This window comes from Phoenix dactylifera, chromosome 11 (assembly GCF_051530095.1).
Source record: "Phoenix dactylifera cultivar Ajwa chromosome 11, Ajwa_hap1_PhDact_Kaust_v1.1, whole genome shotgun sequence".
Taxonomy (NCBI): Eukaryota; Viridiplantae; Streptophyta; class Magnoliopsida; order Arecales; family Arecaceae; genus Phoenix; species Phoenix dactylifera.
Window position 1 is genome coordinate 19,086,259 of NC_143200.1, and position 18,007 is coordinate 19,104,265.

An 18,007-nucleotide genomic window follows, 5' to 3' on the forward strand; every position below is an offset into this window, starting at 1 on the left:
ATCTTTGGAAATGACAAAAACGTCCTTTGTTCGATCGATTCCTGTTCCCATTCCCATCAAACCAATGCATTTTGGAACTTGGATAAGAATCTATCAGTAAAGATGGACACTTTCTCAGTTCAGATCGCCCCATGCATTCTATAGTTTGTACTAGAAATCAAAGTGGCTGAGAGGCTAATAATAGTCATATGGCAAAAACCAGGAGGCTAAGTCGGGCCGCCTGATCATTGCGTGAAGCCTGTCGGAGGTGGCGCCCGAGGGCACCAGACAACTACTGAATTTGATTTACTAATGATGCAGCTCTGTAGAGCTTAATTGCTATGGTCACATTTCGCAGTGACGGTGGTGTGTGGGGATGACTTGTGATGTTTTTAATCAGGCATTGCGAGCACCGGATTTGTTTCAATTGCTTCTCAGGGCATGCAGGTTTGGAAATTATTGTCATGCTAAGAAGAAATAGTCATGCAAACAAAATGGTTGTGGGGCAACGACAAACCTGCACTTTGGTGCTGCACAATCTGCAGCCAAATCAGCTCAGCCAGCAGCATCTGTGGCTCTGGTGCACATTGACCAGAGCTTCTTAATTGCCATTAAAATGAGAGAGGAGGAGGGACTAGATAGATAGTAGAGAGGGAAGGAGAAGTTCAAACATGGACAGGGGCATGAGTGTGAGATTTGCTGTGCTATGCTTAGTTGGGGGGTCTATTTACCTGTAGAAGTCTCCCCCTTGGGAGCATGTGGGACTTTTTGTAGCTATCTAGCAGCAAGATTCATGGAGGGTCCCAAACTGACAAGACCCTGATTAATGATGGAGCCCATCCATCAATGCCGCAGTGGACTCACAGCCATTGAATTCCAACATTGGGATAATGTTTGGGGGATGTTGTGGAAATAGGAAAACAGAGAACAAAACCTAGATTAAGCATGCTTCCATATTCCTCTGAACTCAATATTGTGACTTCCTATAAATTATGCTGCTTATGACCTCATTAGAAATCCTGATTGCTTCTTTCACTAATGCCAACAGAAACGTCGACATTTGAGGTACATTTCCAATTAATCTCACATGTATTTGCTTCACTTTTTGCAATAATGAGTACCTTCTAAATGCCAATTATCACTATCAGCTGCGGCACAACATCTATTATTGTTCAGGTCTTAATATTCTGTCAGTCCTCCCAAGTGTTTTCATCCTGGCAAAGCAGTCGCATTCAACCCATGGCTTCCCATCTGCTATATTCTCCTCTCCTCTTCTTTCTTTTTTTTCTTTCTCCCCTCAATGTTCGATGCTTTGAAGTGGTCCTAAGTCGCAGCTCAAGGTCATGGGATTTCTGAAAGGTATCTTTTAGGGATTAGGTCAATGTTAGGCAATTAAGCATGCTTAAGTGCCTAACTCCATCCTTCAGAGTAGAATATAGGGATAATTAAAAGGGCTATATCAGCCAATGATGCCTCCAACAAGGTCATCCAGAGAGCCAATGCAGCATTGTCCAATGAGGGCGGGACCAGCATTAATCTAATCCTTTCTTTAAGAAAACACAACAAAACCCAATGAAGCCTATGCATAGGGCCATGAGCTAAAGCACATGGAGCTCTCCTTGGTAGGCATCTCTTAAACCTCTTCAGCAGCGTAAAGCTCCAAAGATTGCGCCATTAATTAGTCTCCTTTCCTTTGTTCTACCTTGAGGGTGCTTGTGCATCGCACATGATAGATAGGAAGCATTATGAGAATGGATGATTTTTAATTTAGGATCCAATATATATGATACATTAGGTACAGACCTTCTAAGAAAAGATTACGGGTGTAAGATGACGAGCTTGCAGCTCATTAAGAAGCAATGAATATAGTGGAGGATAATCAAAATTATAGCATCAGATTGAGACTGCGTGGCTAGCACTTACGAGCTCATCGAGTACTAATCATGCTGCATGGACTCACAATCGATGGTGGTCGCAATTAATGCTAATACAAGCCACTTTCAAGAATTGCATTGCACTGGTGATCACATCAGTAGTGTGTATCGAGCATGATAGGATATCAGACATTGATCAAATGGCGATGACTGAATGTTAGGATAGGGATGCACATGGATCAAAGCTTGGATACTGCTAAAGAATTGCAGGAAAATCTACAGTATTTGTTTTAATGGAAAGATGCCCAAATGACAATGCAGCTTTTGGCAGAAGACCTGCAGGGAAGACATGTAGTTGGATTCAGGCATACATGCTCTAGAATAAATTACAAACAGAGGCCAGAAACGTGCAAATTAAATAAGCTTAAACAAATATATTTGAAGATTAGTGCGGTTGACCACCTGCATCTTCCAAGGTGGTGCTTACATGATCTCAATAATGATAGTTAGATCAAGATCAGAAGCCTGCTGGGTTTGTGGACCAAATACCCTTGGAGTAATTAAAAACCGTTAAGAAGAGTGTAATTGGTATCCCATACACCAGTTTTGCTTATTAACATCGTTATCTTCTTACTGCTTGACTTCTGTATTTGATTTTCTACAGGGACTTCATGTTATTATTTACTTGTCCAGAACTAGTAATTTTCTATAGGGACTTCATGTTAGTATTTACTCATCCAGAATTATAATATAATTGCAATATTTTGTCCATGAGGACTGTAATAAGGTCTCTAGGGAACAGACTCGGCAAGACAGTTGCAGTAGCTTCTTATCATCGATGAATGAAAGCTCGCCATGGGAGTTTGGAGACCCCATGATCACATTCCAATTTCAAAACCTGAAACTCCCAAGGTAAACTTCCAGCCGATTGTATGAGTTAATGTTGAGATGCATGCATCTGAATGAAAAAGATATGTGCAGTGACAGAATGAAATGGAAGTGTAAACATCTCACAAGAAAAAATTAAATTTGCATTCTGGGTGCAAATGGAATTTAGAAACAGAAAGAATTTGGAAGCAGTCAGCAATCGTGGGCTCGGTTTTCAGATTTCTGTAGCAAGAAAGCAAAAGCCACCAGGATGTGCCAAATATGTCAATTTGTTGTCCTCAATTCCGTGGCAGCACCAAATTATAGAGTGGATGCAGGTTGTAGCAAGTCCCACATGCCCTAAGGTTATCTTTTAGCAAGCTCTGTTGCACGACATAAAAGACAGTTAAGTGTTAATCAATCAATATGAGAATGTGCATGACGGAATACTAGCAGACCGTGACTGGCAATGGCAACAAGATGAGTGCATGAATTACATTCGGTGGTTTGAATTTTTCATTTTTTAAATCGGACCATAAATCACCTTCAGGCTTTTTCTATCAGAGAAATAATTATTATATCAGCTTACCAAAGATCACCTGGATTGATGGAATTACTCTCAAAAAGATTGTATGTAACCCAAAATAAAATGAAAGGAAAGAAAAATAAAATGAATCACCTTCAGCAATGAGAGAAGCAACCCTAATTAGGTTGTAGAAGTTAGCCAAAATGGTTTTGGACAAGAACGAGATCTCATGGCGTTGTAAGCACAACCAGATAGAAGTCAAGAGATTTGGAGGCAAGATGTTGGCATACTGTATTTGTTGTTGTCTTTAGAATTTTGAGTTGTTGACCTAAAAGACTTCTGTAAATTCTTGATACAAGTTTTGAGAGTTCTGGAATATGCCCAGATCAACACAACCATCAGCCACCATAGTGCAACTTTTGCTGTTGATAGGGAGGGAAAAGAGGTGCAGTTTAACTGCAACTCTTTTCTGAATTTACATATACATCTTATGTTTGATGCAGACCTCTACTCTCTATGACTTCACTCTAATTAGTAACTACAGTTCACCACAAGACTATTGATATGCATTCCCCAAGTTACAGTGAAAAACCAAATGACTTAGAGCTTTACATAGCTTAATTTAACAAACAGAAGCATGAATGCCAAATTAAGAGAAAAAAAGATGATATGTATCAAGTTATATTGCATTAAAAAAAAACGTTTGAGCCTTTCATAGATTGTTTCAATTTAGATTTACTTCAATTAAATTTCTGCGAACAATTTGAGTATATTTGGTGCATTACATAATATGTTCAATAAAAAAAACTTCAGTTTGGCCACTGTTAGAGCTGATATGTACATTATTTTTGAACTGGATGATTTTAGCACTGTATCTGAGATTCTGATCGTTCACAAGTCGATCTCTTGTGCAGCTCATGTATGCGAAAAGCTCCAGACACCAGAACAAGCCTCCAGCTGAAAATTGGGAGGGGTAGAAGATATGTAAGTATGAACTTACAGCAAATAGTCACAACCAGCTTATTTATTTATCAAACATCTCGTTCAGCATGCTTTTTACATCATGTAGCCTATTATCCTTAGGCTATCGATCATCTTTGTATAAGTCCAAGCATCTGATTTGCACCCCTTTGACTCCATCAGTTTTACAAACCTACAAGCATCACCAAACTTTCCCTGCTGGCAATACCCATCGATCAATGCAGTGTAAGTAAAGATATTCGCAAACGAGCCATTCGTAAACATGGCTTCAGCATCCTCAAGGCCAATCTCTTTACAAAGCTTATGAATCATCATTGAGTATGTCCAAGCATCAGGCTTACACCCCTTCAATTCCATCAGCTTCATAATCCCCAAAGCAGCCTCCATGTTTCCACATTTAGAGAACCCATCGACTAAAGCATTGTAAGTCGTGGTGCTGGGAACCAAACCTCTACTACAAATCTCATTCAGCAATGCTTCAGCAATCATCATTGTGTAAGTACGCGCACTCAGGCAGCATCCGTCATCCCCCATCTTCAAGAACAGCACAAAATCTGTCAATCTGACAGGCCTCTCAGAGCCCATGGGCACGAATGGTGTATGAGACTTCATTCCTCTGGCAGCCCAACTGTGGCATCATCACAAAGACCCAACAAGCCCTATCCGAATTTTGCAGTGGCCTAGGATCAAACAATTGTACGTAAAAGGTGTCGGCTTCCCATCCTGCTTCCAATAAGTATCTTAAGTACTGCTTTGCCCCAGCAAGATCTCCTTCCTTTTGGTAGGCCTTAATCATCGTATCGCATGCAACGAGATCCGGAAAAATCCAATCTTTTATAATCTGCTGGTGTGAATCCTTCATCTCATCGGCAATTGAGCACCTCTCGAGAAAGACTTTCTTTCCCATGAGGCGGAAATCACTATATTTTTATTTTTTTTTCAAAAAAGCCCTTCAGCATTAAAGAAGCATTAAAGGCCTAATTTTTATTAAGGGGTAGAATAGAAATTATACATAACTTTCCCAGAAAAGTGGATGGTCAACTAAACATAAGCACTTTGAAAATTTATCATTTTTCCATAGTCAACCAAACATGCCAAAAGTACTTTCCTAGACATCCTCTTTATAGGAATCTGCTTCCCATGAATCATATTCATAGGAGGAAAAATACTTCCCACGAACCAAACGAGCCCGAAATGTGGGAATCATGTTTCCATGGGAATACAACTTTTTCATCTCTCTCCTTTGAAAACTCCAACCAAACAAGAGGCATCCTATTACTTTTCCGTTGACCACACTTTTCCCCCTTCTTTTTCCGCGAACCAAACGAGCCCTTACCTAAAAAAAACGGCTACATCACATATATCACATTGGACAATATCAAATCATAAATGCAAGCAAAGATGTATTTATTTAAAACAAAACAGATTGGACATAATTTATAGACTAAATTGTGATAAATACATTAGTGATAAAATCTTTCTGCTCCTAGCTGCTATATTTTCTTACTTCTTTCTAAGAAGGGGAGAAAGAGAGCATTCCAAGTCAAAAGAGATATATTTATGAGAACAACCCCTTTGAAAGTGACCATGAACCAAGGTTCAGCTAAGATGGACAATGAACATCCAATCAGAATTCCTTTATAACATTATTTTTTTTAATAAACACAAAAATCTAAATTTGAAGCAAGAGCAGGAAATATTTCATTTGTCAAAACTCAGCAAAATTTTCAACCAAATATTACTGAACAAATGAGTTGAAAACAGTGAGGAATTAGAAAACTGCTTCCTAGGTCTGGAAGCCTAAATATCAAAGTATCCGACCACAAAGACCTCCCCAGTCGCTCACTCTTGTAGGCATAAAACTACAGGCTTTACACCATTTTAACCCAGCACAATCAAACATTTAAGAACCTACCAGTAATCTCTACAAGAACAGGACCCACCCCTGAAACAATGGAACCGGTTTCGATCGCGGACAACGATCTCTCTATCAGCTATCTCAGATATCAACTTGAGAGCCGCATGGCAATCACTACAGACCCGGAGGTTCTTCATGATCCTAATGGGTGTCCCGGGTGGCGTGCTCATGAGTCCAAGGACAACCGCCAGCTTCTCACTATGCCGATACAAAACCTGCTCCTTCTCCCCCTCGTCCATATCAAGCAGCACTGCCGAGGTGTCAGGGACGTACCCTCGTTGCCTCAGTTTCTCCAGCAACTCCTCCCACCTCCTGTAAATCTCCTCCGCTCGAGGGTGATCGCTCTCCCCGGCCACGAATTCATGAACCGCACCATCCAAAGCGACCGTGCTCCACCCCGGAGTCTTCTTCACCCCTCGGTCCCTCATCAAGCGCCGCATCCGTGCCACGTCCTCCCAACGCCCCGCGTCGGCATAGATGTTCGATAGCACGACGTAGTATCCATCATTAAGGGGGTCCAAGAGAGAAAGGTGCCGAATTGCCTCTTCTCCCATCTCGATGCTCTTGTGCACTCTGGCTCCTCCAAGGAGAGCTCCCCACACAACGCTGTTGGGTTCCACCGGCATGTTGCTTATGAACTCATGAGCTTCCTCGAGGAGCCCCGCGCGGCTGAGGAGGTCGACCATGCAGCCGTAATGCTCGATCTCGGGGGTTATGCCATAGTCCCTGGTCATGCTGGCAAAGAACCGCCGGCCCTCCTCCAGCAAGCCCATGTGGCTACAAGCATGCAGGAGGCCGACGAAGGTGACGGCATTGGGCTGGATGCCGGCCTGAGTCATCCTTGAGAAGAGCTCTAATGCTTCCTCCCCCTGCCCATGCATCGCGTGCCCGCCGATCATGGCGGACCATGACACCACGCTCCGCACCTCCATCCCGTCGAATACTCTCCGAGCAATCTCCACACACCCACACTTGATGTACATGTCGATGAGCGTGTTGCAGACCCGGATGTTCTTCTGGAAACCGCACTGGTCCGAGTATTCGTGGACTCGCCTTCCCAAGTCGAGAGCCCCCAGGTCGGCGCATGCGGCGAGAACTGCAACCACGGTCACCTCATTGGACCTCATCCCGGCCGCCTCCATCTCGTGGAACAGGCGAATGGCCTCGCGAGGATTCCTGCACTGGACGTACCCAGCAATCAACGCAGTCCAGGACAGGATGCTGCTCTCGGGCATCGAATCAAAGAGCTCGCGAGCAATCTCCATCTCTCCGACCTTCGTGTACTGGGTGATCATGATATTCCAAGTGACAACATCTCTCATCGGCATTTTATCAAACAAGAGCCTCGCAACATCCATCTCACCGCAGGAAGCATACATATGGAGGACGGTGTTGAGGAGGAAGAGATCAGAATGGAAGCCGAGCTTCTCGACAAGGCCATGAACGGCGCGGCCGAGGGGCAGGGCGGACAATTTGGAGCAGGCCTTAAGGACGAAGGAGAGGGTGAAGGTGTCGAGTGCGATATCGGAGCAGCGAAGGCGCGCGAAGAGGGCGAGAGCGTCGACGGGGGAGGCCGAGGAGGCGAGGGAGTTGAGGTGGGTGTTCCACAGGACGGTCTCGGGCTGGTGGGCGGCGCGGTGGAAGATCTCGCGGGCGTAGGAGAAGGCGGAGGGGGAGGAGAGGGCGCAGACGGCAGCGACCTGGGAGAGGGGAAGGGTGGAGAGGGCGCGGCCGGATTTGATGAGGTGGGAGTGCAGCTGCTGGAGTTCGGAGGGGGAGGCGAAGTGGGTGGTGGGGAGGTTGGAGGGAGGACACGGGTTTGGGCCCTTTTGGTTGTTCTGAAGAGGGGGGAGCTGGCGGGAAGAAACGGTCAGCGACAGCATGGCTTCGGACGCTCTAAACCTTCCACGATAGAATTCGGCGGATCGGCAGATCCGAAATCCAATAAAGCCACTCTTGGATGCTGCTGGCGACACGGACTTGGATCAGACCACCTAGTTTTCAGGGAGATGCTTGGGGGAAAGTATCTCCTTCTCGAGGTCCAAGCGAAGATTTTTTAAGAAAAAACAAACTATTAAGCATTTGTATAGCAGACCCAGTTGAGTCATGCAGCCAGATTATTTCCTAGAGTTAGGTGTTTTGTTTGGAAATAAGGTTACAAAAGAAAAAGAAAAAAAAAATAGTACAAAGTTCATCATCTCGACATCAAAGCCCGTACCGGTACTATATTGATACACTCAATATAAGATAGGTTCGACGCACTGAAACTCAATATATCTTCCTTGACAAATTTCAGTGCAATACTAATACAGCATATCCATACAACAGGAGACAGTACGTGTTGCCGCAAATCTCGAACTGAGGTTGGAGCACAGCTGGGCTAACTCTAAGATTGGCAAGAACTAAGCTAAACGAGGCAGCCGAGGTGCGGAAAGTCGATCTCCTCCAAAGATAGCCTGCAAGAAATCTGCTTATCGGAGAGTTTTTGGTAGGGGACCACCGATGTCTAAGTTAGAATAGAGAAGCAACAGTGTGGAAGGAAGAATTTTTTGCAAAGTGAAGTTCTCTAAATGAACTGTACATACATGAGGACCCCCGGCAAGAACTAAGCTAAACGAGGCAGCCGAGGTGCGGAAAGTCGATCTCCTCCAAAGATAGCCTGCAAGAAATCTGCTTATCGGAGAGTTTTTGGTAGGGGACCACCGATGTCTAAGTTAGAATAGAGAAGCAACAGTGTGGAAGGAAGAATTTTTTGCAAAGTGAAGTTCTCTAAATGAACTGTACATACATGAGGACCCCCGGACTACCCTTCTATATAAGGTAGTTTATTTTGTCATTACCTGATTTGATGCAACGTGCATTAATGGCCAGTTGGACGTTTACAACATAGAAATCATTCCGCGTGGACGGCATACGGAGCTGATCGTGCGCCAATTGCAGTACTGCCATAATTACCGGTTGCCAAAACTGTCAGTTTCTATCGGCACGTGCCGATTGGCTCCTCGGTTGTTATCAAACTTATTCACCTCAGTTTATACCGAGGTCAAGGTGGTCAACCTAATCCGAGGTCGAGATATTGTTCACCTTAGTCGAGATGTCCAACATTTTTTTCTATCACTTGCCTCCCACTTTCGAGGCCAAGCTATATTTTAGTTCGGATGATGGAAGTCATATCGTCATCCCGATCGAGGATAAGGCTTTTGGAAGAGAGCATTAATGCATCGGTTGATCTTCTCGAAGCATCACCATATCTGAGCTATCCTGAAGGGCCATTAATGCAGCAATCCTGGAGAATTGCTCCCATCGTATACCCAGCTGACTCGTGGTTGAATCCGCTCGAATAGTCAAATCGTTGCTTCGAGCAGGGTCGTCCATGCCTCTATATAAGGGTAACCCCCTCCCTCAGTTTGCTTTCTCGATTCATTTGCAAATCTTCCCAAGTGCTCAAGCTCCCGAGTGGTGTTCAGGTGAAGTTCCTCCTCTCCAGCACCAACGTCCTCCGTGTTCCTCTACTTTCCAGTGGTACCCATTCTTGGCTACTCGGATTCCTTCCTTTGTTTTCTCCTTAATCTTTTCTCTTCCTTTTTTTGCCATGATGAGTGATGTCAAGGTCCACATCTCGGCAAGGAGTTGGTCGTCCAACCATTCTACTCAAGCTTGACAGTCTTTACCTCTAGATGAGGAAGGAACTTGAGGTCCACTCTAGACCAAACTATGAGGTGTCCGTCCTCACTCAAGAGAAAATGGATGTCATCCGAGCTCAACACTTCTAACCTCCCAAGTTCACCTTTCGGGTAACCAATCCTCCTCCATCTCGATTCGGCCTATACGAGGAAACTCTAAGGGCCAAGCTGAGATTACCTCTACATTCCTTCTTTGTTCAGTTGATGAGGGTTTATAGCCTTGTCCCGACCCAGCCAATTTCGAACTCTTGGCAGGTCTTCAATATTTTTTTTTTCTCTTTTTCATTTTTTGAACATTCGGACCTCGATTTTTCTCTTTTAAAGATACTCCACTCTAAAGAGGCTAGTGATACTTTTCTCCTCAAAAGGGCCACCAATTGATTCGAGGTACTCCCTCTTCCATTCATGGATGGAAAGGGAGATACTTTCTTATTTTCTCCCAGCATCCATAGCAGTTTGAAGCCCTATGGAGGATACTTCAGAGATCATTGAATCAGCACTCGAGATTGTCTAGAGACGATCAAAGGTCCTTGGGTGCTTTTCTTAAATCTCGATCCAAGATTCCTACATTGCAAGAATTGTTGTCCAAAGTGACGCTAATCAACGTCGATGTAAACCCAACCAACCCCCAGGGTAAACTTCTTCAGAAATTTTTCTATCTTTTCTCTTTAGGATTCTTGTCTAACTTTGTCTTTGGCCTTATAGCTATTGCAGCAATGAAGACCGACCTGGCATTGGTCCGCAAGAACACAAGATGTCGACCATGTCATCCGAGGGTGAAGCCCCACAAAGGAAGAAGTCGAGGGGGTAATCCTCTTAACCTCTACTGCCGAAGCTACCGAGGCCTCAGTTTCTGTGATCTCCCCCGAGGTGTCATACCTCAAGAAAAGAATGTGGAGCTCGACCCTAGGGTCAAAATTGTATCTCCGATCAGGTCAGCCCCTCCATAGGGGGTCGACCTCACCCAGCCGTCTGCCGCTACCACGTATTCACATCTATCATCCTCCAAGGCTCATAGCTCAGTTTGCTCCCGTCTGAGTTCATCTTCCCCAGCTGAGGACAACCCTTCAACCTTGGCCCGCGCCTCAAACACCTACGTCCCGAGGTGGTCGATCCAAGAGACCGATTTAACGTTGGCGACCCCCGGGGTGGCCGTGGAGGTGGTCCGAGCTATCCGGCTTCAGGCCAACTAGAAGCTCATGCACTCCTTCACCGTCAACAGCCTAATCGATGGGGCCTTCTCCTCGGTCATCCGGGTAAGTTTCTGTTTTGTGAATTTTCGCCAAGTCATTCACTTCGGTCACTAATTTTTCTTCTTTTCAATATGCTCACAAGGTCAACTACATGTATAAGTTGATCCTGGCATTCAAGAGGCATGGCTCAGAGCCCAAGATGAAGCGGGAGGCTGGCAAGCTGAGGAGAGGGCGAAGACATTCGAGGACAAAGTCGAGTTGGTGAAATCCCAAACCTCAGCCACGTGAACCAGGCAATGATCATGGGAAGCCATATGTCCGTTGTGAGAGGCCTTCTTGGCTACCAAGCAGAATGTCGTAGAGCTTTCTACAAAGCTTGCTCGGGCCGAGCAAGAGACTATCGAGGCCAAGGAGTTAGCCGCCATGGCCAAGGAGAAGGCCACGAAGCCTGTCATCCAAGCTGAGGAGAAGGCCACCAAAGCAGTCGAGGAATATCTCTCCTCGGATTAGTTCAAAGATGAGTCACCGTGAATGCGATCGATGCATTCACGAAGGCCTTTGAAGAGTGTCGAGCTCAGGCTCATCGACTCTTCTCGGAGATGGACTTCTCCATCCTTCAAGCCAACCTCGGCGATGAAGATGATGAAGGCAGCAACAGCGAATAATGAAGTCATTTGTTTCTTTTTCCTTTTGTTTCTTTTTGCTCGAATAGACTGAGCTCAATGTACTTTGCTTTTTGCTTAGTTTTTTCCAAGGTTATGTACAAACTTAAAAAGTAATGAAAGTAAAAATATTTCCAAGTACTTGTCTTTGGTTCGTTCTTTCATGATTTATTTTTTTCAACTAAGTTTGGTTCATCATACCAAACTTCTTTTTTATGCTTTTTCTTAGCTTAATTCCGACCAGAGAATTGGCAAGGAATTTTAGCAAATCTTGGGCTCCTCGAATAATTTCTTGATAATTCCGACCAGATGATCGAAGAGGATTTTCAGGCAATCTTACACTCCTCGGTTGATTTTTTGGCGTTCGTCTCCAAATTTACTTCGAATTCTGAGTAAGCTCGGCTTAAGAAGGTCTCGGACAGGTCCGAGGTGTCTCCATAGGAATGGTTGGTTTTGTTGCCGAACTATCGTTGACCTAGGAGGTCTTAAGTTAGGGCCTAGGCATTTTTGGGGTGTCTCTTATTTTGTCTGAGTCGAATATGCTTGTCATAATTGTCCAACCTAAAAGATAACATGACCAAGTCGGCCCAAGATTCTATTGTAGGCTGAGGGGACCTGATCCACGAGGAAGTCCAGTTTCAACATGCTGCTTCGAGGCTCATCCCATGGTGATCGGCAGATTGTTCACGCCTTCCATAGGGACAGAATCTCCTAAGAAGCCGGCCATGAGTGCATTTACTTTTCAGAGTTGTTTAGCATGCAGTTTCACTCGTTGGAATGCATCGTAGAACAATACGTCGGCCGAACTTTCATTATCAATAAGGATTCTCTTTACATCATATTTTGCAATTGTAAGAAAAATGACTACAGCATCATCGTGAGGAGTTTGTGCTTCTCTCAGGTAGGCATCAAAGAAGAAAATGATGTCTCCCATATGCTATCTCTTCGAGGCAGCTTTGGCCTCTTGAGAAGTTGGATCGTCTGAGGTGCTTGGAGCCTCAGCAAGTCCGCCAGCAATGGCATTGATAACCCCCGCTGTCGGACGATTATTGATCCATAATGGGGGAGGCAGATCAAAGGCTGAGGTAGGCCCTTCTCGGTCATGCCAGGCCTCGATCTCATCCTTGAGTTGAATGCGCTCCTCAGTGTCATGGTTGTGGTCTTGATAGAAACAGGAATACTTCTTCTTATCTCTCTTTCTCATCGGAGCCTTCGTTCAATGTGGGGGGCACATATAGCTTCGGCCTTCGATTTCTATAAGGATCTGACTCCTCGGGGCAATGAGGGGAGCGCAACTTTTAAACTTTCAAGGAGGGTTTTTGGGACGTCGCAAGCTCATTTCACGCTAAGGTGAAGTACTCCATGATGCCCCTCGCTCTTCGCGCCTTCTTTTGCCTCCTCGGGGAGGTTTCCATAAACAGACTCACGATGGGAGGCCCTAGCTTCCTCATATTGACATATTTTTCTGCTCATGACAACATTTCTGATCATAAACCATCCTTCAATGCCAACATCGCGACCTATTCATCTAAGTTGCAGACCTCCAATGTCGCCACATTGAAGTGGTTGACATGACCTCTAAGGAACTCTTTCTCCCTCTGCTTGATGTCGAGCAGTGCATCAGAACCATGACGCTACCTTTAGCTAGAGATGAAGTGTGCCATGAAGATACATCCGAGCTGCTCAAAGGACTGAATAGATTCAGGCCGAAGCCCTAAGAACCAAAACGAAACCACTTTGCGAAGAGTTGCGAGGAAGGCCTTACAAACAGCATCAATGGCTCCTTGCAGCATCACAAGAAACTCGGAGCAGAATCCTTGTCGGAATGGGGGCTTAGAATATGCCATTTTCCATCTCGACCAAGACACTTCGTCGGGTGTGCCGACTCTGGCGAGACATCTTCGAGCCTTGGTGTCGAGAGTGTTGACTGATCAGGCGCATGTGGCGTTTTGGTTGTTAAGAGTGGTAGCTAGGTTGTACAAATTTTGGTCAGTCTGGTCCTAGTCGTGCTGCTGTTTGTTACAAGCCCTGAACTATTGTGGTCAAAGCCTGCACCTGTTGTATGTACAGGTTGAACTGCTCATTATTCACAGACGCAAGGGGTTGTGCTGGCCAAAAGAGTTCTGGGCTCTGCAAAGATCCTCGTGAGGCCGGAGCACGACATTGTGATGCATGAGACTCACTGTGTGCCCCTCGCGACCTCATGTTGACAATTTCTCCATTCGCTTGATGTCAGTGTAACTGGCGCCCTTTCTCTAGTGCCAATATGTTACCACAAAATTGAAAGTGAATCCTAGGTTCTTCGGTGTTTAGCATGCTGAATTTTTTTTTTTTTTTGAAAACCATGGCTGAACCTGATCGGGTTGCCTACGTACTCCTTCACAAGGGGAATCAAGCCACACGTAGTTCTTTTAAAATTTCAAAAATACAGCAGAAAAATGAATCAAACAATTTAATTCATGCATGCTTACAAGATCAAATCTAGAAATCAGCACATTAAGAACACATAGGATTATGCCGGAATCGTTTAAACAATTATGCTAAAACTTTTATGCATGATTAACTATCAGATCTGAAACTTAAGAACTCTATTCCAATTAATCTCCGAATATCCATCGAATGGATTCTGGAGATATCTCCGTGAGGAGCCCCAAAAGAGGGTAAAACCTCGAGGAATCGGACCTAGACCTTGACACCATAATAAATGATTAATGCTAGATTAATACCTTTTATGATGGATGAAAGTTGTGAATCTGATTCTTGACTTCGTAGCCACGCACACGAATGGCCTCTACGAGAAGTACACGCAAAGTTCTGAAGGATCTTCTTCCGCAACAGTGTTAGCAGTTGCAGAACACTTGAAAGCTGAAATCTGCCCGTCGGAATTCAATCAACTCTTGATCAATCATCTTGAAGCAGATGGAGATGAGGTTTGTAAGAAAAGTAGAGGACTCAGATCTGATCTTGAATCTTCTAGATATTCACCCTGAAAACCTTATCTAAAATGGAGAAGAAGAGGAAGAGGAGGCGGGTGAGGAAGAAGGCTGCAATGGATGTGTTTTTGGTGCCCATGTTTGACCCCTTTTAATGGCCTCCGAATTTTCATTCAAAATTCGAAATTTATTTTCAGAAAACCTCTTTTAGTTGGCACATGCAAAGGAATAGGAACAACCCAAATCAGATCTCAACCAAATCTGATTTAAATTCAAATTTTAAACACATGTGCAAGAGGGAAGGAATTTGAAATCCATGCGGCAAGGTAAAACACTTCATAATTTCGAAATCACCTCTTGAAATTCGAATTTAATCCGTTCAAAAACTCATACGCCACCTTGGCTGATGGTTTGAGTGATTAAAATCATTTAACATATTGCTTAATGTTTGAATTTAAATTCAAATAACAAACAATGTCGCCATGTGTCAAGCAATGGGTCCATGTGCCATGCAATAATTTTGGTTTATTTAAAATTCATGAAATCCAATTCCATGTCACCAATAATTGCCACATCATCTGAGCCTAATCCCCTTAGGTTGCACCTAATCAAATTTGGTCAAACCCAAATTAAAACAAAGCAATTTGGTTGAACCCAATCTAATCAGGTCAGACTCTGATTGAGCTCAAATTGAATCCAATTCAATTTTGGCTCATGCAAACTCAATCAAATTGAATTAATTACTTTGTGTTAGACCTAATCCAATTAGGTCAATCCCCAATTAAGAACAAATTAATTTAAAATTAATTTGATCAACTTAAGTCCTTTTTGGTTCTAACCTAATCCAATCAGGTCAAAATCCTGATTGAGCCCAAACTTGAATCCAATTCAATTTGGCTCATCCTTAGCACAATTACTCAATCAAATTGAGTTTATTAGTAATTTAATTACTAATTAATCCTTCAATAATTACTTTAATTATTTTATAAGATAATTTGCCAATCAAATTGATCAAATTATCCCTGAATGATTCTTAATCATTCATCAGCTTTCTTGATCAATCAGGAATCTTTTATGCGTGTGACCTCATAGGTTCGAACCTAAGCCGGTAGTATAGGAACAATTTCCTACACTAATTGATGTGACCATCTAGCAATGGTACCCAACGTCCGGATAGGCCGAATATATGCGAAGCAAATATTCTGGAAACCTGAACTATGGTTACTGTATAATTCAATCCCTTTGACTCCTAATGCCAGGATGACTTAGAGCTCACTGTCAACCCTATAATTAGTACATCCATTATGTGATTAACTTTAGATATCCCGTGACTCCTCACTGGAATTACCCTGGCCAAGGGTTTGCTAAATTAATCACAAGACATTATCTCCTGTTTTCAGAAGGGGTCAATTCCATCTTGACTCACAACTGACTACGCAAGTACTTGACTGCACCCAGTGACCTTCCATCACTGAATTAGAAATTCAGGTAGTCCGGTACCAAAGTACAGTGAGTTGCTTGCTAGTCATAAGTTGCGGTCTCAGGTCAGAGGGCCAAACTTATACCCATATCCACTCGGAACATCTCTCGACAGTATAGCGTTCCGGAATTGGTCACGTTCAGTGAAATGTACTTCTACACTTCACCTGTATGGCATACCAATGTCTCCACACTCCTTGGTTAAGAGGACAACCAACGTATATGTCACACAACGACCTAATCTTGATAATGTTGTCGTCCTAGTAACAACATATTATTTGGTCGCGAACAAGTTTAAGGACTCAAAGATAAATCCTCCTTTATCATAACATAAGTCCTAAGGACTTCATTATATAGGAGTTCATTTGAAGATGAAATGATGAATAATGCCAAATAATACTTTATTAATTTGTCAATTTATTTACAAAATTCAATCATCAATATGCTGACGATTGACATTTAGGATACAATTCCCAACAACTCCCACTTAGCCTAAAGCCAATCGGCACAGTATCTAATACCCATCTTCGACTTGTGTTTGTTGAACTCTTTGATGCCGAGGACTTTGGTAAATGGGTCAGCCAGATTTTCTTTTGTGTCAATCTTCTAAAGATCAATATCACCTCGTTCTATAATCTCTCGAAGCAGGTGATAGCGTCGCAGAATATGCTTGGTCCGCTGATGTGCTTTAGGTTCCTTTGCCTGAGCTATGGCTCCAGTGTTATCACAAAATATAGGAACTGGACCATCAATAGAAGGTGCCACTCCCAGCTCGGTGATGAACTTGCGCAACCATACGGCTTCCTTGGCTGCATCAGATGCTGCGATGTATTCTGCTTCACATGTAGAATCTGCCACTGTATGCTGCTTGGAACTCTTCCAGCAGATGGCCCCACCCTTAAGAGTGACAATATATTCCGACACGCTCTTGCTATCATCTTGATCTGACTGAAAACTTGAATCGGTATATCCCTCAAGTTTTAAGTCAGAATCACCGTAGACAAGCTACTGATCTTTAGTATTTCTCAAATACTTAAGGATGGTTTTTACAACCTTCCAGTGGTTGCTACCTGGATCAGACTGGTATCTACTCACTACTCCTAGTGAGTATGCCACGTCTGGTCTAGTACATGTCATGGCATACATTATAGATCCCACTGCCGAAGCATATGGAATTCTATCCATACTCTCTCTTTCTTAAGAGGTTGTCGGACAATCCCTTTTAGAGAGGTTAATTCTATGGCCCAATGGAAGATAGCCTTTCTTGGAATTAATCATACTGAACCTTTTCAGTATAGTATCAATGTATGTGGATTGGGATAATCCAAGCAATCTTCTAGATCTATCTCTATAGATCTTCATCCCTAGGATGTAAGATGCTTCTCCCAAATCCTTCATGGCAAATTGAGATGATAGCCAAATCTTTATTCCTTGAAATGCAGGAATGTCATTCCCGATTAAAAGAATGTCATCCACATACAAAACAAGAAATATAATAACTGAACCATTTGCCCATTTATAAATGCAAGGTTCCTCTTCATTCTTAATGAAGCCATATGATTTGATCACCTTATCAAATCGTATGTTCCAACTCCGTGAAGCTTGCTTTAATCCATAAATGGATTTTTGAAGCTTGCACACCTTAGACTCATCTGCAGATATAAAACCTTCATGTTGCATCATATACACCTCCTCTTCTAAATCTCCATTTAGGAAAGCGGTTTTAACATCCATCTGCCAGATCTCATAATCTAAGTGTGCTGCTATCGCAAGCATAATCCGAATGGATTTGAGCATTGCCACAAGAGAAAACATCTCGTCATAGTCAATACCATAACGTTGACGATATTCCTTGGCAACCAGACGGGCTTTATAGGTCTCTACTTTTCCGTCTGCGCCTCGTTTTCTTTTC

The 18,007-nt window shown here is 43.4% G+C and overlaps 1 pseudogene across 1 annotated transcript; it reads right to left on the reverse strand.

The window, feature by feature from the left end:
* Positions 1-5,931: 5,931 nt before the first annotated feature.
* On the reverse strand, positions 5,932-8,281 carry LOC103708716 (pentatricopeptide repeat-containing protein At5g66520 pseudogene; annotated as a pseudogene). The gene has a single exon (XR_015971236.1). The product of XR_015971236.1 is annotated as a pentatricopeptide repeat-containing protein At5g66520 pseudogene (transcript).
* Positions 8,282-18,007: the final 9,726 nt, after the last annotated feature.